Raw genomic sequence first — 22563 nt, forward strand, 5'->3', positions numbered from 1 at the left:
AGCAGCTGACAGATGGAGAGAATAGACAGACTGTTCCCTGTTTGTGAAGGACTGCTAGGAAAGTTTAACATAACTGTCTGTGCTGAATCAGTCTTATTAGGTAATGTTCAAATAATGTGATCATCCCAGTGTTTTCAGTGTGGGAGAAAGTACTCAGGGCCTTCAAGTTACACACTATGAAAGGCAGCAACAAGTTTAATGTTCAGAAACCTAAAGTCTGTATCAGCAGCAGAATGGAGCTAAAAATAAATGTTGGTTTCAGTTCTATGAAGCTTTGAGTATTTTGGATAAGCAGCTGCTGTGTTTGTTGCATCATATTGCTGTAACTGTTTATATGCTTTATATATTCTGAGCTAAGTTGATCTATAGTGTTACATGATACACTCTCAGAAATGGAGATACGAGAGAAGAACATTTTTGTACCTATAGGAACATTTTTTTAAAAATGTTCCCTTAAAAGTACATTACTGGTCTTTAAAAGTCCAGAAATGCCCCTTTAAAGGTTCAATCTGAAATAAAGTACAAATCTGTATTATAAAATCTTAAGCAGCAACTTCTCCAGGTTCCAATATTTATGCAATTCTCAAACCTTTTGGCCACGACTGTATAACCTCTTCTGAAGTTTAGTGGATATTATACATGGTTATGCTCAGGATGTGTCGGCCAGTTTCCACTGGAAAAGCCTTTTGGTTAAACTGTCAGCGAGGAATTTGCATTTGCACTGTTACATTTTTATATAACTTTAATGCACATAAACAACAGCTGCTTGTTTCAGTGAAAATACATTGATGGTTTTTAATAAAGTTGTGGAGCTGTAAAGTATTTTGTCTGGTGTCAATTATATCGTCAGCTACATCGTTATGGCAAATGTTCAAATGTATATGGTGATAAATATCTTTGGTCATATGGTCCTGCTCTGTCTGTCACCTTCTGTGTTGAGCTCATTGTTTCCTCTGTAGTGGCTGAGCTGAGTCCAAGTAGCTGAAAATGTTCCTCTGCTGCTCCGTCAGACTCTCCTCCTCCTGCTGATCAGCTGGGACACAAAACAGATCTTTGTTAGGCTCCACACTGCACTGAAGAGTCAAAGTGTCTCATATGTTCATCTGACAAGTAAAAGAACACATTTTTGCTTCCCGAGGTGGGCAACTTGTTGGAAACAAACACAAAAGCTTTGAGCACTGATACCTGCCATTGCTGCCATTGAAAGATGCAACGCCAGCAATGTGGATTGTCAAGACTCAAACCAATCATCAAGCAAAGACAACAGGGATCATTTGTTTCTGTTTATTAAGCATTCACAGCATTTGTAGTTGCCTTCTGTGCAGGGGAAGTCCACGCACACTGTGTGGTACCGCCATCCGCAGAAGGTGCATTCAACCTCTGTAAGAGAAACGAGGTTGTCTGAGACTGAAATGATATTCACTAAAGAAGTGGTGATTTGTAAAACTTCACATTTTGATCCGGGACGTACTCTGCATGAAAACAAGCGCTCACTCTTCCTGCTCAACAAATGACAAGGGCGGAGCCTTATACCACCCTAGACAAACGCTACACAGTGCCGTCCAGCAACTATTTTTCTATTGTTGCACTACCTGCTCTGTACACGCAGCGTCGAGCAACGGTGGAGACGGAATTTCAAGCAGGACAACATTTTGCTGCAACAACAAAACGTGAGACATTTGTTGTTTTATGTTTATTTATTGTTATGAGAGAATCATGATCTCAATTCTAAGCAAAAAAATCGTGATTCTCATTTTATGCAAAATCGTGCAGCCCTAACATTAACACAAAACTATTGTTTCACCAGAGAAACACACATGAAGAGAGAGAGAGAGACAATAACAGCTACCAAACAGTCGTCATAATTCGTCACACAATGAGAAAAGGACAAATCAACAAGTAACAATGACTAATTAATATTAAAATCTGTAACATAATGTATTGTTTGGAGTTTAGTCTGATTGGTTCAGGATGAGCTGCCATTATCCAATCACACGTCTGCTTACCTGCATCTTTTCTCTTTTTTCTAACCTGAGCACCTGATGGCTTTGAACTTTTGTTGTCCATCTTCCATTGGTTTGAATTTTGCGCTCCAGTACAAACACAAATCCCCCAACCCGAGGATCAGCACAATTAACCTAACAGACCTACACCTTAGTTCACAGATTCACTTTGTCTAAGGTTGATTTCTGGGATTTCACACAACCCAGGATTCAGATCGTGAATCCATGATGGGCTTGGATTTACATCATTATAAATGAAATGTGCTCTACTTGGAAGCAGCCGGCCCCGCCCCTTTTGACGGGTTGTGTGAGACTTTAAATCATCAAACTGTAAATTATAAATTTAAATTGTTATTGATCCTTTACCCCGAGTCCTAAAGTGTAGATTTATTTTCTTACTCTTCTTATATTTATTGTTTGTTTACTTGCACCGCTGTAACTGCAGCCTCGTCGTCTCGTCTCTCTATATGCTGGACTGTCTGTAGCGGAGATGACAATAAAGTTTACTTTGACTTCAGCAGCGCGCAGGCGCACCGAGGGCTCTCGCGCTCACTTTATAGAATTTAGAAAAAACATCGGTGCAGATTATAAGTCTGTATCATAATATCTGTTTGTTGTGTTGTTTTTATTTTGTTTTGCGAGTTGGTTATTAGATGCCGCTCCAGCCAGCCAGAGACTCCCCGCCGCCCCGCCCTCTCCTCCCTGTGCCGCCAGCAGCAGGCGCACCTCGCAAACGGAGGGCGCCCTTACTCCCAGCAAATGGCTGATAGAAAACCAATCGGTGCCTACGAATTTCCCAATATGCGCTGGCATGACGTCGGGGAAGCATGGGTACGACCGATTATTTTCTTTTTTTCTTGCCAATGCCCGTGATGCCCCCCCCACCACGATGCATTCTATTGGTTTGCACACTTACACACACCCAGCTGTGGTTTCCTGTTTTGCTGGACTCTGGAGAGCCCCGCCTTTAACGCTCTTCTCTCACAGAGAGCAACAGAAAACTTGGAAAAACTCCAGATTGACTGAACTCAGTTCAAAGTTACCTTGACACCTTTAGATGTGAGAGGTAGTGATGGTCCGCTTGAAGCTGACGCTCCGGTGCGTGTGTCAGAAAGATCAACGCGCTGCTTCAGAAGCACCGTGTCGAGGCTTGATTCGTTTGGCCAGAATCACGTGATCAGTGACGTCTGAAGCTTCGTTTAGAACGTACCTTTTTTTAAATCGAACTTTATTGAAACACAATGAGTATACAACATACAAACAGATGAAGTTTACAAAAGAACAGAACATGAACATACAGAACAAGGAGTAAAAAAATTATGATATGAGTAGGCGAAAAAAATCAACATATTGTAACGTGCAGTGGAGATGAAGCCAGCCGCGGAGGTGTGCAGGTGGATAGCGAATGAGCAACAGCTTCTGACTTTCCAAAAAGTACTCATTTATTTACAATATCAAAAATAAAAGTGCTACCTCTACCACACATTACTAAAGAGTACACTAGTCCGCGTACACACGGGAGCATCCATTACAGGAGGAGTGCGAAGAAGAACAAAAAGGGGGTGACACCAGTCGTGAGACAGGAGGCGCCGCCATGTGGTGATACACTGCATTACAATAGCAACTGTTACATAGTCCCCCCCTGGTGAGAAAAAGGCTGTCCTCAGCCGTACACAGCTGAAAAAGCACACACCACACCTAACAGTACCCTATACATAGAGGTTACAGCTAAGATTGGTGCACACACACAGGGCAAAAGACAATTTAAAAATGAAATGTGTACAGTGGAAAATCAGTTTTCTTAGTTTTTTTCACTTTTTTCTTTTGTTCTTTTTTTTTCTAAGTAAATGCCAAGAATGAACCTTAACGCACGAAAGAGCCATAAAACTGGTAGAGCAAACAGAAACATCTACACATCATGACTCAAAGTAGCAATGCAACAAGACAGCATCAAACAGGTTTAACCAAAACATTTCACTTCAAATCAAGCCTGGTTGTGTGAAAATCATTAGTCCATCTTTTGTTGCTCCAGCCAGACGTAACTCTGGGGAAACGTCTGGGCCTGAGATTGTAATGTCCACCAGCAGCTGGGTGCTGGACAGATCTGGGTGAAACACTCTCTGGAACAGCGCCCACACCAGAAGAAGAGTCAATGTCCGGTAAATCAAAGGGGAATGGCTCAGAGTCAATGTCAGTGTCTGCAGGGGGGCCAGGGTGGGCCTGAGAGTCAGAGTTCAGACCCTCTGCGGTCTCTCTCTCAGCAGGCAATGAAACAGAATGTTCTTTGGAAGTGAGAGAGTCCCAGGTATGGAACGGTTGCATGTTCACAACATGATAAACACCTGCATCCACACCGGAGTCCACCCAAGTGAGCCTGTAATTAACATCACTGAGTCTCTGAGATACACACAATGGTCCCTGAAACAGTGGTGCAAGTTTAGCAGTAAAGTTAGACTGAGCGTCTGACCTGGGGTGCGTCTTAACTCTCACAAGGTCACCAACACGAAACGTGGCATGTCGATGTCTCAAGTCATAGTAATGTTTTTGTCTGTCATGGCTATAGTCCAAAGCTGCTTTGGCGTGGCCGTGAGCTTCCTGCAGAGAGGCTCTCAGAGTCTCGGGGTAAGGAACACCCGGTTCATCAACACCTGCTGTAGAAGGCTGAGTGATAAGGTCAAGCGGGGTGTCTAACTCACGACCATAAAGCATCATGGCAGGAGTCATACCTGTACTGTCATGGGGGGGCGGTGCGCAGAGCAAAGCAAATCTGAGGGAGAAACTTGTCCCATGATGTGTGCTTATCACCTACATAAGCGCGGATTGCAGTTTTCAGAGTCCGGTTTTTCAGAGTCCGGTTGACGCGTTCAGTAGCATTTGTCTGAGGGTGATATGCCGTAGTGAGTCTGTGCACCGAGCATAAGGCAGAAACAACATGTTCAAAAAGCTCACTCACAAAAGGATCAAATAAGCATTACCAGTGGGGGTGCGGGGAAGTGGCCCAACAAAATCCACACCCACATACTCCCAGGGTTTCTGGGGGACAATGGGAACCATAAGACCGGCTGCTTTTTTCTGACTTGGCTTGGTGAGTTGGCACACTGAGCATGAAATCACATAGCGTTTCACATCAGCTGCCATTTTGGGCCAGAAAAACCTAAAACGCAGTCTCGCCAATGTCTTAGAAACACCCAAGTGACCTGCTGTGGGGTGGTCATGGTAATAGTCCAGCAAGGTGCCTCTCATGGCAGTAGGGGCAAACAGTTTCAGCTCTTTCAAAGGGTGCAAAGCACATGTGGACTTGGGTTCTCTGTGATACAAAAGAGAGTCATACACAACATACTGTAACAAGGTGGCATTGTCCGAGCTGTTCAGAGAGTCTGCTTCAATGTCTCTGAGCAGTGGACCTGTGACATGATCGTCTAACTGCAGCTGTCTGAATTGTGAACGGTCAGCCAGAATGACGGGGGGCAGAGTACGAATGTCCAGGCTGCCCATAACAGCATGATCTGGTAAAAGATCAGTCGGCCTGTCACAGGTCAGAGGCAAAGGGTTGCGTGACAGTGCGTCGGGAACTTTGTTCTGTGCACCAGGTTTGTGCACTATTGTGAAATCAAAGTCCTGCAAACGAAGTGACCAGCGGGCGAGTCGGCCCGTTGGGTTTTGACGAGACATAAGCCACCTGAGACTGTTTTGGTCAGTGAAGATAGTAACATGAACACCTTCAACATATGGGCGGAAGTGTTCCAGAGCCCATATCACAGCGACGCACTCCTTCTCTGAAGTGCAGTAGGGGAGTTCAGCTTTGTGAAGGGAGCGACTAGCAAAAGCCACAACGTACTCACGACCCTTGTCATCCTTTTGCATCAACACTGCCCCAAGACCAATGTCACATGCATCGGCGTGAATGGAAAAGGGACGGTTGAAGTCTGGAAATGACAGGATCGGGGCTGATGTGACATGATCCTTCAAAGTGTCCATGGCCCTTCGACAGCTGTCGTCCCAGTGGAAAGCATTGTCCTTTCTGGTGATGGCGTGAAGAGGTTCGGCATGGTGGACATAATTCTGAATGAAGCGTCGATAATAGCCAGTCAAGCCAAGGAACTGACGGACGTGTTTCACTGAGGTTGGGGTATCAAACTCCTTAACCGCCTTTACTTTGTCCGGATCGGGCTTAACACCTGATGATGTGATGCGGTACCCGAGAAAGGTGAATTCATCGAGGCAGAATTGGCACTTTTTGAGCTTCAATGACAAGCCAGCAGCCTGGAGTCTGCCCAGCACCTCCTCAAGATCCACTAAGTGCTGTTCAAAGGTAGGTGAGGCGATAACAATGTCATCCAGGTAGACTGCGCACGTTTTGTAAATGAGGCCAGCAAGCACAGAGTTCATGAGTCTCTGAAAAGTTGCAGGTGCGTTGCAGAGCCCAAAGGGCAGCACCCGAAACTGGAAGAGACCGCAGTGAGAGATGAAGGCAGTTTTAGGCTTCGAGTCCTCTGCTACAGCAACCTGCCAATAGCCTCGCGCTAAGTCCAATGTCGAGACAAACTTTCCTCTTGCCAGAAAGTCCAAAGACTCATCTACACGAGGCAGGGGATAAGAGTCTTTTCGGGTAACTTGGTTGAGCCCTCGAAAGTCCACACAAAACCTTGGTTCCGTGGCCGCTCTATTTACAATGACTACAGGAGCTGCCCAAGGGCTTGTGGAAGGTTCAGTGATGTTGTCCTTCAACATTTGTTGCACTTGTTCTTCAATCACACATTTCTTAGCAGGTGACGTGCGATAGGGTGGGAGTTTGACAGGTGTTGCATTGCCAGTCTCTATGGCGTGCTCAGTGAGAGCCGTTCGACCAAGTTGACCATCAAACAAGGAGCTAAACTTGCTGAGCAGATTTAGTAAAGCATCCTTGTTGTTCTCTGAGAGACTTGCTTCAGACAGTTTGGCTGTTAAGTCTGAGCGAACCAAGTCCAAAGACATCAGTGTTCCAGGTGAATGTGAGTAATCATTTTGAAGGTCCTCTTCATTGTCTGCGAGTGGGCAGGGGATGTCCTCAATGTAGACTGTTCTAGTGGGAATGTGAATAGAAACAGAAGCTCTTGCCATAAAATCCATTCCCAGAATGAAAGGAGAGGACAAATCTGGTATTATGGCAAAACGCTGGTAAAAGTTCTTGTTCATGAATCCAATATTGAGCCAAATAACACCAACAGGGATACAGGGAGCATTATTGGCGAGGTTAACTGCAGGACCATTCCACTCACTTGTGTTTCTAGGGTAAGAGTCATTTACTTGAATGAGATCTGCTCGTACAGCCGAGAGGGAAGCACCCGTGTCGAGGGTAGCATCCACAGATGAAGCATTGAAGTTCACTTTCGTTCTTAGTGGGGTATTCCAGTGGACTTGTGAAAAATTGTCTTCCAAGTGTCCAAGACTGTGTCCACCCTGTAGTGAATCGGGCGTGTGAGGCTCCGTTAGTAACTGGGGGAAGGTTGGCCTCTGTGAAATGTCCTCCCCCCCTGTAGTTTCCTGACTGCCTGTATTGTGGCTGGGATGTGGTGCTGCTTAATTCCACCTTTTCATGGCCAGGGTCTAGGGCTGAACGATATATCGCATTTGCGATAATATCGCGACATGATCAAGTGCAATTTTCTAACCGCAAAGGCTGCGATTATACTGCGATTATAAGGCTGTCCAAATTACTACCATATCCCAGAATTCATAGCGCGGCCCAGCCAAACTCCAGTTTCCAGCAATGGCGGCCGCTACTAAGTTTTAAAATTACTCATACTAATCTTTCTGGGTCACAAAATAAACTTTTAACATATTTTCAGGCGAGAAAGTAGTTGTGTAAACATCAAATATCTGCTCGGTTTATCAAGATATCCCATATTTGCAAAAGTGCTTCGACGTTTTCAGAGGCGTCTGCTACCCACCAGCTCGACAGCTAGCCGGGAGCTCGAGGATTACTGATGCGGCCGAGAACGGCACAACTCCCGGCACATCATTTTCAGATCACCGCGGAGTTTCGCTGCTCGGGTTAAACGTAATATATAAGTCACTTAGACAACCTAAAAATGTTATTGTTGGGCTTTTTTCAGTGTTTTGTTTGTTCGTGAGTAAATCGGTTTGGCTGAGATTAAAGTTATTAAATTAGATAAAATAAAACTTTATTAATCCCCCGGGTGGATTCCTCCTTGGTTTTCACACAGCTGACTAAACGTCAAACAGAAAACTTATTAAACAGAAGTATGAGACAGTCGAGAATTTACACCAGTGTCTGGTTATATTTTAGATAGCAAGAAGCAGACGGCCGAGTTTATTAAACTCCACCGAGACAGCGGTGACGCTAATCAGAACTAGCCTTCTGATTAGCTAATCAGAAGGCTAGACCGTCCAATTTCACGCCTTTAAACTTTAAAGGCGTGTTTGTGTGTGTGTTTATACAATTGCTATTATGTTTGCACTTTATGTGTAATGTTACTGACTGCAGAGATCAGTAAGCTGTGTGTATTTTTTATTTATTAGTTTTATTTATTTAATATTATTTTTTAATTGAATGACTGTCTAGTAGTTCACAGATGTCGAAAAACTGAGTGTGGTAAAGCCACTGATTTTTTTTATGTATATTTCTGCAATCTGCACATTGTACTGACTTTCATTTTAATGTTTACACCAGGGTTCCTTGTCAGCACTTTATGCTCAGATGTTTGTAAGCTAAAAATAAACTATTGTGTATGTTCAAATATACTGTTGTGATTGAAGAAGTTAAATAAAAATGTCAGTCATCAATTCATGCATCACCTCATGTCATCATAACAGAGGTCTGTCTTCCAGGAAAGAACAGTTTAAAATTAATGTAATATAGTATTGGCCATACTATATGATGTATTGCTTGTCTTTGTTTAATAATACAGAAGACAAAGACCTTAAAAAATAATCGCATATCGCATCGCAATCGCAATATTGGGGCAAAAAAATCGCAATTAGATTATTTTCCATAATCGTTCAGCCCTACCAGGGTCAGAGGTGCCAGGTGCTGGCAATGGCTGGACTGGGCCATGCCTAGCGGTGTTCGAGGCTCGTTGTGGCAAATGAGGTTGGGTGTTACAGTTTGGGCAGGTGCGTGTAGTGAACCCTGGCTGAGAGCATTTGAAGCAGTAAGGTTCAGGCTTATAGTTGTCTTTGCTACATAAAGCAGGCTGTGGTCTTTGTGGTCCAAGCACTGAGTGAAGCTCATGAGCGCGTAGCAGCAGGTCCATTACAGAAGTGACATTAGCGCCATACAGGGCAACTCTGTATTTTTCGAGAGCATGTTTACTAATTAGGTCAATTCTGTCTTTTTCAGGTGGGGGGGCTCTTCAGTTTGTCAAACTCACTCAACATGTGGGCGACAAAGGTTGGGAGCGGCTCGTCCTGAGCCTGAACACGATCCAAAATTCCTCTCAGGATGCGTTCTTGGTTGTCGGAGGGCAGAAAAACTGTCTTAAACAGTTGACAGAATTTAGCCCATGATGTGATGTGGGAGCTCAGTGCCTTGAACCATTTCCCGGGCTCTTTTGCAAGAAAGTGTGGCAGTTCATTTAGCAATTGCCCATCAGTTAGGTTCAATGAGGCTTTGTATGTGCCAACTGCATTTAACCAGTCCTCAGGTTGCACTTTTCCGTCCCCAGCATACACAGGAGGCTCCAGCTTTGCGTGATGTAAAGCTGCCGCAATCACTCTGGAAGTGCTGCTGAGTTCAAGTGAGTGAGATGGGAGGAAAGGATTTGTAGGTTGAAATGGGTTGCTGGGCAGGAACGGATTGGTACTGTTGGTGGGTTCAGTTTTGTCCATCACATGAACATGAGGTGTCGATGTGGCCATTGGGAAAACAGGAGACTGTGGGACTGCAGGAGGGGGAGAGTTCCCCGTTGTGAGTTGGTCCCACTGCCTTAGTAAACTCTGCTGTATGTTCAGTGAGTCACGTAAACAATCACTAAGCTTATTCACCTCAGTTCTTAACTCCACCACTTGTTGGCTAAGGCTAGGAGTCACATTTTCAACTATCTAGCACATAGGTAATGAGGTAAGTTCCATGTCTGAGTCAGAGTCGTCTGGGCAGTGTGCCATTGCGATTTCAAAAAAATTAAGCCGCTCCAGGGCACAGCGCAGTTATTAATTTAGCAGTAAAAGAGTCAGTTAGGTCAGACTAGAAAGACAAAACTGCAAAAATACGTTCAAGATTAAATTTAGAAAAACCACATATAAAATTTCGCCCAACAACTGAAATTAGACTGGAGTGATCAGAACCATGTTATTACAATAGCATGTCTGCAACACTAGAGCTCAATGCAAGATTAGTTTTAAGTCGTTTCGTTATACTGAGCCGAAGACCAGCACCAACGGTTGTAGTCGGCCAAGCTATCACTTACATGTGCTACAGTCAGTCTCAGCAGAGGGAAAGGGGAATGAAAAGCCAGCAGAAATGTTCATGTCCAGGCTCTCCACAGAAGAATTAATCCTTAGAAGACGAAACCAACAACAAATAACAAATCCACGGAGTCCATTCGCGTCGCGGAGTCAGCTTCTCTCTTTTTTTTCTCCCAAGCGGAGCAGCGGCACACCACGGTATCCAGAAATTATTCGGGTCCCACCTGAGCTGAGGCTGCGGCCATGGCTGGAGAAAACGTCCGAGCGTCCGCAAAACTGGGGGGATTTCCGAGACAGTTCACGTGCTAGAAGAGAAGAATCCTCGGCGGGATGCAAAAATCGTCTGAAGTCCAAGGGGAAAAAGTTCGGGCGCCAGTTGTAACGTGCAGTGGAGATGAAGCCAGCCGCGGAGGTGTGCAGGTGGATAGCGAATGAGCAACAGCTTCTGACTTTCCAAAAAGTACTCATTTATTTACAATATCAAAAATAAGTGCTACCTCTACCACACATTACTAAAGAGCACACTAGTCCGCGTACACACGGGAGCATCCATTACAGGAGGAGTGCGAAGAAGAACAAAAAGGGGGTGACACCAGTCGTGAGACAGGAGGCGCCGCCATGTGGTGATACACTGCATTACAATAGCAACTGTTACAATATAAATATTGTTCTGAGAGGCTTTTTGTTGGTTGAGTCTGAAATTGATTGTATGTACAATTCATATCCTTATAAAAAGGCAGAAATATGGTGTTTTATTAATAAACTTACATTTATGGATATAAAATAGCTAAAAGTATTAACATGCCTCAGAGAAATCACTAATAACACTAAGGGCTGGACGGATTTGATTTGCATTCTTCAAGAAGAGTGTGGTGTCATCAGCTAGCTGGCTGATGATGAGCTCCTTATCAGCTGTGCTGATTCCTTGTATAACAGGTCAAATCTCGGGGTGGAGTCTTAATCATTTTAATTGAGCTATTGCCATTTGTGTACAAGGTTTTGATAGCTTTACAGAAAAATGTCAAATTTTTCCAAAGAGTGGAAAATAAATTGATGTTCAATTGTATCAAAAGCCTTTAAAAAATCCAGGAGGAGAATGAAGCTATAGTCAGATACCAAATCAGAGTAATCAAGTAGATCTAAAACCAGTCTCATGTTCTTAGAAAGGTGTCTGTTTCTCATAAAGCCTGATTGTGTCTCATCGATAATTGTGTCCAAGAACTCTTTCATTCTGTTAGCAAGTACTAAAGCCATAATCTCATAGTCATCATTGAGCAGACAGATGGGTCTCCAATTATCAATAAGAAGTAAGTCTTTGTTTGGCTTTGGAATAAGTGTTATGAGACCCTGAGTAAGAGTAGGAGGGAGGATGTTATTCTCTACACTTCCTATGAAAAGCTGCAGTAAGAACGGAGCCAGGAGATTAGAAAATGATTCATAAAACTCTGCAGTTAAACCATCTGTGCCGGGAGATTTGTTGGCCTTAAGTGCAGAAATAGGATTACAAACGTCCTCCACAGTCAGAGGGCTGTCACAGTGACTTCTATCTTCCACAACAATAGTTTTTAGGTTTTTAATATTATTGAGAAACAGCATTGAGACATATATATATATATTCTACTTTTCTAAATGATTGACTATTTCAATGGAGAACCTAAATGACACGGACCCGTGTTTGTTATTACATATCTCTATTTTGAATGTGACAAGTCTATCATTCCCTGTTATTCATAGGTATTAACAGAGTTTTTGGCCTTTTTTTCCATCTATAAAAGCTAATTGACTCTTTACAGTGGCCTGCTATGGTTAATAATAACATGTTCAGTCATGAGTGAAATCAAAGCTTTTCTTCACTTTAGCATTTAACATTCCCAACAATATAATGTGATACCTTAATTAAAACACAGCTAATAAAAAACAATTTTCTTAATGCAAACATCAGTGACTCAACATTAGCAACCAAAGGGTTCAGACTGCAGCTCACACTCATGTGAAGCTACAGCCTCCCCCTTTAGTCTCTGTCATCCTTCTGCTCCTGCACAAACAAAGCAAGACAAAACCTCCACCCTTCTTCTACAGGCTGGGTGAATTGTTGTGGACATTCACTAATCCTAAAGTCGGCACCGTTTTTGTCTCAGTATCAAGTCAGTTAAACTTTTAGTCGTCAGTCCATCACAGTCCAGTCACATGCATACATCCACACACATTCATACCAGATATTGCTGATAATGGAGTCTCACGCGCAGCCTATTCGAGCCTCCATCACCAGCAAGATGACGTCATCATTTTAAAGGAAAACAGCTCCTTGTTTTTGGACTGGATTGACTCGCTGCAATCCTTTTAGGCTCAGGACTTCTCATGTGATCAATGTCCCATATAAGTGAATTTCTCCCAAGCCCATTATAATCATGGAGAAAAACACTTTGCCACTGTTTCCAGTAAGAATATTTTATAGCGCTTTAAAGTTCAATCTCTCAGGTCTGGATTAAAGAGCTGATTTGTTAAATCGAGAACTCACAAAATACCAAAATATCACCACCGGTGGATCACACCTCTCAGATGTTCTTATCTCAGTGCACTGTAACAAAAGCACAAACAAACGCAACCAATAAAATACTAATAAAGTAACAAATACTGGGGCCCATTGCAAACATGTCCAAGCATAAAACCATCTTTCTCTCTCTTAGAGAAAGAAAACAATCCAAACCTCACTGATAAAATCAACCTAGTGTCAAGCAAAACCCAAAAATCAACCAAAACTTCACCAGAAAGTTTTTCTCCCTCCCGGGACAATATTGTGCAGGAATACAGGCACCGTAACTCCTTTTTGCACTGACAAAAACATGTTGGATTGGCTTGATTCAATAGTGGACACTGGTTGCACACAAAGGTTTTGCTTTGGCAGAAACTTAAACAACTGAGTTAAATCAACACAACCTTTTCATATTCAGTAAAGCTGCATGTTGTGTTCATAAAACACGATTGAAACATGTTCAGATGGAGTAAGTTGAGCTCCTGGAACATTTTAATCCTTCAATTGAAATTGAATGGGTCTACAACAACTACCATCCTCCTATCTCTATCCTGGTTGCAGCAGGGCTGGGAAATAACCCTGAAGTGATAGGTTACCAGGCAGGGTACACCCTGGACAGCTCACCAGTCTATCAGATAGAAACACACAGCCGTTTACATTCATGGATAATTTAGCCCAGGACCTTCTTACTGTGGAGCAACAGCACTAACCAGCATGCCAACAATGGAGGAAATACAGGAAAGCTATGATTTCCTGTATTTGAGGCAGAATTATTTTGTTCTTGCCCTTGACAGGTTAATCCACAATAAATAGCAACAGCATGCATGTGGTGTGTGTGTCGTTGTCTGCCTCTTATAACTCCAGTGATTTTCCTGTAGTTTGAAATCTTATGCGGTGTTGACACAATAATTTGTTGTAAACCAGGAAATTCCCAACTGTGGTAGAAAGCACAGCTTAGCCTGAGCAAATGTTCAAAGAAAAGTCGTCACTTCCTGATTTCTGCTTCACTGATAAATATTGTCACACTGGGGTTTTTGCAAATGATATCAGTGAGCACTGTGTGGCAGCTGGAGTCAGACAACTGAAGCTCCCACAATCAAGACCACAAACAGCTTTCAAAGGAGATTTGAAGCTTTTCTGGCAGCAAGCTTCATGATTTATGGGACTGGAACTGGAACAGAAACTACCTGATCACCAATGGTGAGCTGGCATGGAATTATTTTTATGACATTTTATCAAAGTTATAAATAAGCATGCCCATTAACACATAGTGAGTGAGCATGTTGTCTTCCCACGCAGTGAACAGCGGACGCTAATGTTTTTGTCACTTTTTACAGAGTCAAACTCAAAGTAAGGTCAGTGCTTCCACGCTTTAAACGCTGCACGCTCACACTCTCTCCACACTCGATAGATTATCCATTGTTCATCTGCACACAGCTGCGGTTTTAGTAACGCAGTAACGCAGCGTGCTTACGGGAAAGTAACAGTAATCTAATTACCTTTTTTGCAATAGTAATCCCTCACTTTACTCGTTTCTTGAAAAAAGTAATCGGATTACTTCCCATCTCTGGTTGGAGCTGTGCACTTGTGGGTTCCACCTTGTGTACACGTTTATCTTTGCTGTGTGTACTTGTACCTCTGAGTGGAAGCTGAACTCTTGAGTTCGAGTATCGAAGCATCAGCTGTGACGTTAAAGTCCAAACAGCTCGTTCATTTGACGTGCAAATGAACGAAGGTAACGCCGTTTTCATGTGGATGTGTCACTGAGACACTTTCCACATCCACAGCTCACAAAATGGGAAAACTATAGAAGTATAACAATGAAGAAGTTACTATGTTACGGGTCCCAAGGATGAAGACCTCGATGACAAATATGTTACCTGTAAAAGCAGGTGAAGAGCAGAGTAAGGAAGACACGATGCGTCTCTGCTTTCCTCCAGAACGTGTCTGAGTCTGATTTATTTCACACAAATAAATGCTATAAAACACTAAACATGAGCTTTCAATATACTGTTCAGCTGGTTCCTCATTCACATCAATTACATTTACTTATTTCACAACATCAGTGAAATATACTCTTTTTAACTGGTTCAGTTTCTCAAGTTCACACTTCTTTCCATAACAGCTACATCCTTTTATCATATCAATAAACACATCACATTGTCTTCTGCAATGTCTTACTGGCTAAACAGTTCTATTCAATAACAGCATTGGTAAATACATTACATTTGTTCCCTCCAGTAATTTACTGGCAAAATCACTATTTAGTGCATCATGAAACACAGCTTGTTTAATCAACCCATGAATGCCTCTGTTAGCTACACAGAGTTGCTCAGAGTGCTTGTGTTACACTAGCTAATCTACTCAGTCACTTTAACAGAACTATTAACATTCACATCTCACAGAACTGATTTGATTGGAGCATTACAACACGTTTGCACAGAGCATAGGAGCGCACTGACTCTGCTTCACGAGCGCTCCACCTAACAAGCGGGCTCGCGGTGCGGTCGCGCGGGACACTCCTCTGGTTTTCTCCCGTGTTTACATATAAATAACTTTGGCGGACCGCCTTAACTCTCCCATTCACATTAACGTGGGTAACCATGGTGACAATAAACAACATTTTCGGTGCGAGCACCGTGTACCGACCTGTAAAAGCAGGTGAAGAGCAGAGTAAGGAAGACACGATGCGTCTCTGCTTTCCTCCAGAACGTGTCTGAGGAAGCAGCGGAAGGTGGGCTCCACTTACTGCACCCCGAAACCCCGGAGCAAGCACCTCACTGCTTTCTAACATAAAATGAATCCCTGTTACATGGATTTTCTATCCTCTTAAAGAAACTGAAAATAAATACATATAGCAATGAAAAATGTCCCGTTACATGAGTGTTTTACACAAAATAATATTAATGTGGTCATTCCCTCACAAGGGTGCCACAACTACACTGCTGTTTTGACAGAGACACAGTGTGTTTATCTAACTTGGCTGAAGCCAAAGTTCTCCAGACAAATTCAGTCTGTTTCTGCCAAGTGTGAACTCACTGGATGAGCGCCAGATACACAGAATCAAAAAGGGATAAATTAGTTTTCTTATGTCATGTTCCCGTCACAAACTGGCTCAAGGAGAGGGGAAGCAGGAGTCCACATGTCAGGGTCCCTGTGCCTACCCGGTCGGCTCAGTACGGCTACATATGTTTTGTATTCCTTTTTTATTTTTTCCCTGCTCTCTCCTCTCCCCTCTTTCCCTCCTCCCTCTGCCTGGGCGGAGCTTACCTGCGGGCTCCTGCCCTTGGCCCACGCACCTGTGGCTCATTACGAGTGATCCAGCTCCTTCATAAGACGGCAGCCCTGTGTTTCTCGTCGCTGGACCGTTGCCGACTCTCGTTAGTGTTAACCCCAGCTCAGTTCGTTCTCGTGTTTCCCTAGCGATCTTCTTACAGTAACCTTTTGCTTCTCTGTGAATAGATTTCCCTGGACCTACCCCTGTGTTACCTGAGCGATCAAGTGTGTGAGGATTGGAGCGAGCTTTTGTGTTTCTTGTGGAGTGTGAAGAGGAGCGTGGAGCGTGGATGGAGTGAGGACTTTGGAGCGCGTGTGGACTGCAAGTGTCTTCCCCCCCCCCCCCCCCCTGTTCGTGTGTGGATTCCTGGAACCCGTCTTTTCCCCACTGTGTAAATAGATCACCTGGTGCTTCTGTAAATAAAAAACCTTTATTGTTCCCTACTCAGAGCCTGCGCGTGAGTCCGTTCAGTCCCGTTGTGACAGAACGGTCCAGCCACGATGGACTCAGCAGGCTCGGCGTCACCCGCCCCAGCCCCGGTCTCGTTGGATGAGCTGTTGCAGCGACACGAGCATATGTTGATGCGGCTCAGTGGAGACGTTGCCGCTTTGTCCCTGGCTCTCGCCCAGCGGACCCCGTTGACTGACTCTCCGCCCCCGCCAGCCTCTCCGGCAGACGAACCCATCCCGGGCGCGAGCGCGTCTCAGCCCGCGAGCGCGTCTCAGCCCGCAAGCGCGGCCCAAACTACACCTGTGGTCGTCGGGCATCAGCCTCCCTCTCCTGAACTGTTTCATGGTGAGTTGGATAAGTGTGCAGGATTTCTCACACAACTCACTTATTTTTTTCGTCAGCAAATTCACTGGTACCCTGGCGATGGAGATAAGATTTCCTTCTTTGTGCAACTGTTACGTGATCGCGCTCTACAGTGGGCCCAGGCAGTGCTACGATCCCACCCCGACATCTCCTACCCCGAGTTTTTGTCTAAGTTTAAGTGCGTTTTTGACAAAGGATCCGAGGCTGCCGCCGCCGCTCAACGCCTGTTAAATCTTAAACAAGGTAGACGCAGGATGTCGGATTATTCTGTCGATTTCTGGGTTTTGGCTGAGCAAACGGGGTGGGGGCAGGAGGCGCTAAAGAGTGCCTTGCTTAATAACATCTGTGATGAATTAAAAGGCGAACTAATAATGCATGACCTGCCTGCCTCTCTTGACTCTCTAATGACTCTGTGCATTAAGTTAGATGATCGCCTTCAGGCTCGCAGAAACTTCCGGGGGCGGGCCTTTCAGGAGCCACGGGCGCTCTTGGGCCCACCAGCGGGGGAATGGAGGGCCCAACCCAGTGCTGCCCACAGTGGCGAGCTAAGCGAGGAAGGCGAGCAGCCCATGCAGCTGGGTCGCTCACGGCTAACACCCGCGGAACGTCAGCAACGCATGGTCTCTGGTGAGTGCCTGTACTGCGGCCGTAAGGGCCACTTCATTGCCACCTGTCCATCTCGACCAAAAGGGGGCGCCCGCCCGTAGTTAAGGGAGTACTGGTGGGCGACCTGTCTAGTAAAAGCTCCCTTCCACGCTTAACGTTACCGGCCAAGTTAACAGTTCACACAAAAACCCATTCTGTGATGGCGTTAATTGACTCTGGCGCGGAACAGAGCTTTATCGATTCAGCCCTCGCGAAAAAATTAGGGGTTGGGTCTGACCTTCTACCTCATCGTTTACATGTCACCGCCTTATCTGGGCAGCGGCTGCCTGATATAACCCATGTCTCAGAGCCCGTGTCACTCACACTCTCCGGCAACCACACCGAGGTTCTAAGCCTATTCGTGTTTAAAGCTCCTCAAACACCGCTTGTCTTAGGTCACCCCTGGTTGCGACAGCATAACCCTCATATCGACTGGAAATCTGAATGCGTGGTAGGCTGGGGAGTGGATTGTCATATGAACTGCCTCCGGGCTGCAACTCCGCCCTCCGCGTCTCCTCCAAATAACCTGTCTGAGCCTCCGGATCTCACCTCTGTTCCACCTGTGTATCACGACTTGGCTGAAGTTTTTCGTAAAGACCTTGCACAATCGTTACCACCTCATCGGCCGTATGACTGCGCCATTGATCTTCTCCCAGGCACCACACTCCCCACCTGTCGCCTTTATAGTCTCTCCCAACCTGAGAGAGCGTCTATGGAGAAATACATCACGGACTCACTGGCAGCAGGCATAATCCGGCCGTCCTCTTCCCCTGTGGCAGCCGGCTTCTTCTTTGTAGAAAAGAAGGACAAGTCCCTCCGGCCTTGCATTGATTACCGCGGCCTTAATAACATTACGGTTAAGAACAAATACCCCCTACCGCTCCTTTCCTCGGCTTTTGAACTTCTGCACGAGACAACGATCTTCAGTAAATTAGACCTCCGCAATGCCTACCATCTAGTTCGGATCAGGGAGGGCGACGAATGGAAAACAGCTTTTAACACCCATCTGGGGCATTTTGAGTACCTGGTGATGCCCTTTGGGCTGACTAACGCCCCAGCAGTTTTCCAGGCCCTCGTGAATGACGTCCTCCGGGACTTTATCAATCGGTGCGCATTTGTCTACTTGGATGATATCCTTATCTTCTCTAAAACAGTGGCGGAGCACGAGACACACGTCAGACAGATTCTGCAGCGTTTGCTGGAAAACAGACTGTTTGTGAAAAGCGAAAAGTGTGACTTTCACGTGGACTCCGTGGCCTTTCTCGGATACATAATAGAGCGGGGTGATCTGAAACCCGACCCGGCGAAGGTCCAAACAGTGCTTACCTGGCCCGAACCCCCAAACCGTCGACAGCTCCAGCGCTTTTTAGGCTTTGCCAACTTCTACCGCCGCTTCATCCGAGATTTCAGTAAACTCGCTCTGCCTTTAACCAGACTCACTTCTCCTAAAGTGTCTTTTCAGTGGGACCAGTCCGCGCAGGAGGCCTTCCTACGTCTCAAAGAACGGTTCGCTACAGCACCTATCCTCTGCCAACCCGACCTCCAGCAACAGTTCGTCGTTGAAGTGGACGCATCGGATTCCGGGGTCGGGGCGGTGTTGTCCCAACGGAGGGAGGGTAAGCTCCACCCATGTGCCTTTTTCTCTCACCGTCTCTCCCCAGCAGAGCGCAATTATGATGTTGGAGACCGGGAACTTCTGGCTATCAAGTTAGCACTGGAGGAATGGAGACATTGGCTAGAGGGAGCCACTCAACCATTCATCGTGTGGACAGACCACAGAAACCTTGAGTATCTCCGAGCCGCAAAGCGACTCAATCCCCGGCAAGCGAGGTGGGCTCTCTTTTTCACGAGATTCAACTTTTCAATTACGTACAGGCCCGGGAGCCGCAATGTGAAGCCAGACGCCCTCTCCCGACTGTATGACTCCTCTGAAGCGGAACCCGAGCCAGGTCCGATTCTTCCTGCCTCCTGCTCCATCGGCACGGTGACCTGGGAAATTGAATCTCAGATTAAAGAAGCTCAGAAAACAGAACCAGATCCCGGGACCGGGCCCCCAGGTCAGTTGTTTGTGCCCTCCTCTGTTCGTTCTCAGGTACTGCAATGGGCACACGCCGCCCGGTTCACCTGTCACCCGGGAGTACACCGCACCATACGATTCCTCCAGCGTTACTTCTGGTGGCCCACTTTGGCTCGGGATGCACGGGAATACGTCGCCGCCTGCACGACCTGCGCCCGTAACAAGTCGTCCAACCAACCTCCCTCCGGTTTGCTACAACCGCTGCCCACTCCGGGACGGCCTTGGTCCCACATAGCCTTGGATTTCGTCACCGGATTACCGGCTTCAAAAGGTAACACAGTCATTCTAACCGTTGTGGACAGGTTTTCTAAAGCTGTCCATTTTGTTGCCTTGCCCAAGCTGCCTACGGCCCTGGAAACCGCTCACCTCCTCACCACACATGTATTCCGCCTCCATGGAATTCCGGAGGACATTGTGTCAGACCGTGGCCCCCAGTTCACTTCACGGGTCTGGAGGGAGTTTTGCTCCGCCCTCGGCGCTAAGGTTAGTCTGTCCTCTGGCTTCCACCCTCAGACCAACGGACAGGCTGAGCGGGCGAACCAAGACCTGGAGGCTGCTCTGCGGTGTGTGGTGTCCACAAATCAAACGACTTGGAGTGACCAGCTGCCATGGATTGAGTACGCCCACAATTGCCTGACTTCCTCAGCCACTGGAGTTTCACCTTTTGAGGCATCATTAGGATTTCAGCCTCCGCTCTTTCCGGCCGTTGAGGGTGACCTCTCTGTGCCATCCGTCCAACACCACCTGCGTAGATGTCGCCGGGTGTGGAGAGCCACCCGAGCTGCCCTCCTCCGGACGACGGCACGTAACAAACAGCTCGCAGACCGCCATCGGACACCGGCTCCTGAGTATGCGGTCGGACAAAAGGTATGGCTGTCCACCCGCTATGTGCCCCTCCGGGCGGAGTCCAAGAAACTGTCTCCAACTTTTATTGGGCCATTTGAAATCGGTGCGCTTGTGAACCCTGTGTCTGTTCGGTTGAACCTTCCGCGCAACATGCGTGTCCACGACGTTTTCCATGTCTCCCAGATTAAGCCCGTGCTCTCCAGTCCTTTGTGCCCTCCTTCCAGGCCCCCGCCTCCCGCCCGGATCGTTGATGGGCTGCCGGCGTATGGGGTCTCCCGCATTATGGACTCCCGGCGCCGGGGGCGGGGGGTCCAGTATTTGGTCGATTGGGAGGGCTACGGGCCGGAGGAGCGCTCCTGGGTGCCTCGCTCGGCTGTTTTGTGTCAGCGCCTGCTCCGTGACTTCCATCGCCGGCACCCTGGTAAGCCCGGTGGGTCGCCGGGTGGCTCCCGTTGAGGGGGGGGGTACTGTCAGGGTCCCTGTGCCTACCCGGTCGGCTCAGTACGGCTACATATGTTTTGTATTCCTTTTTTATTTTTTCCCTGCTCTCTCCTCTCCCCTCTTTCCCTCCTCCCTCTGCCTGGGCGGAGCTTACCTGCGGGCTCCTGCCCTTGGCCCACGCACCTGTGGCTCATTACGAGTGATCCAGCTCCTTCATAAGACGGCAGCCCTGTGTTTCTCGTCGCTGGACCGTTGCCGACTCTCGTTAGTGTTAACCCCAGCTCAGTTCGTTCTCGTGTTTCCCTAGCGATCTTCTTACAGTAACCTTTTGCTTCTCTGTGAATAGATTTCCCTGGACCTACCCCTGTGTTACCTGAGCGATCAAGTGTGTGAGGATTGGAGCGAGCTTTTGTGTTTCTTGTGGAGTGTGAAGAGGAGCGTGGAGCGTGGATGGAGTGAGGACTTTGGAGCGCGTGTGGACTGCAAGTGTCTTCCCCCCCCCCCCCCCCTGTTCGTGTGTGGATTCCTGGAACCCGTCTTTTCCCCACTGTGTAAATAGATCACCTGGTGCTTCTGTAAATAAAAAACCTTTATTGTTCCCTACTCAGAGCCTGCGCGTGAGTCCGTTCAGTCCCGTTGTGACACCACAGATGAAATGTTCCTATAAATAAAGTGGAATTTATTCAAACTTTACCAAAACTTCAACACATCAAATACAAGCAGTTCAGCAGGGAGTGGATGTGTGTTGCATGTGCCAGGTGGATGCAGAGAGAAGCCAGGGCCACGTTCAAACCTGAACACGCTGCACAGTGTTTTGTTCCATTTGTTAGGGATGAATGAAATGCTTCCTTGAAAGGATGTGTGCAGTCACCAGTCTATCTCAGGGCTTTAGACACAACCAACCATTCACATTACAACGGGACTTCTGCTCCTGAACCTCTGCGCACAGCGTCTGCAGGTCGGGGCTGTATGAGTCACTTTATCTCTACAGACTGTAAGCTGTCGTCTGTGAGGCGTGAGCGTGTTTGTTTGAACACAGTTCACGGTGGAGAACAGCTGCTGACATAATGTGGATCCGAAGATCCATAACTGGCCTACCTGGGGCTGAAAGTCTCCATAAATGCAGGCGTTTCGGCGGCTACACCGGCTTCCACGAGTGTGACGCTTATTTTGAGAAAATAATAGAATATAAATTTATTTTTATATTCCAATATCACAATAATCTTCCAATGTAGAACTACAAGTTAAAAAAGAAGTAACATAAATCAAATCCACTTCAGCTAAATACTTCTCATTTATTTCCATCTTACATGCTGTGACTGCAGCCATTCCCACATCTCTGTGAATGGGACTCATGGACATGGATCAGTGGTTGTTGATCAATGGTCCTGAGAATCTGCATAATTAAGATGAAGGAACGGAGCTCCCAGCCCATCGTTCCTGCAGCTGCTTTCAGTCTTTATGCAAATGTCCTGTTTGTAAGACTGAAACCTGCAGCTGAGACTGAAGACGTCACCTGATG

The sequence above is a fragment of the Mchenga conophoros genome, linkage group LG3 (assembly GCF_057382185.1).
Source record: "Mchenga conophoros isolate Kocher_MC1m ecotype Shallow Benthic linkage group LG3, M_conophoros_male_GT1.1, whole genome shotgun sequence".
NCBI lineage: Eukaryota > Metazoa > Chordata > Actinopteri > Cichliformes > Cichlidae > Mchenga > Mchenga conophoros.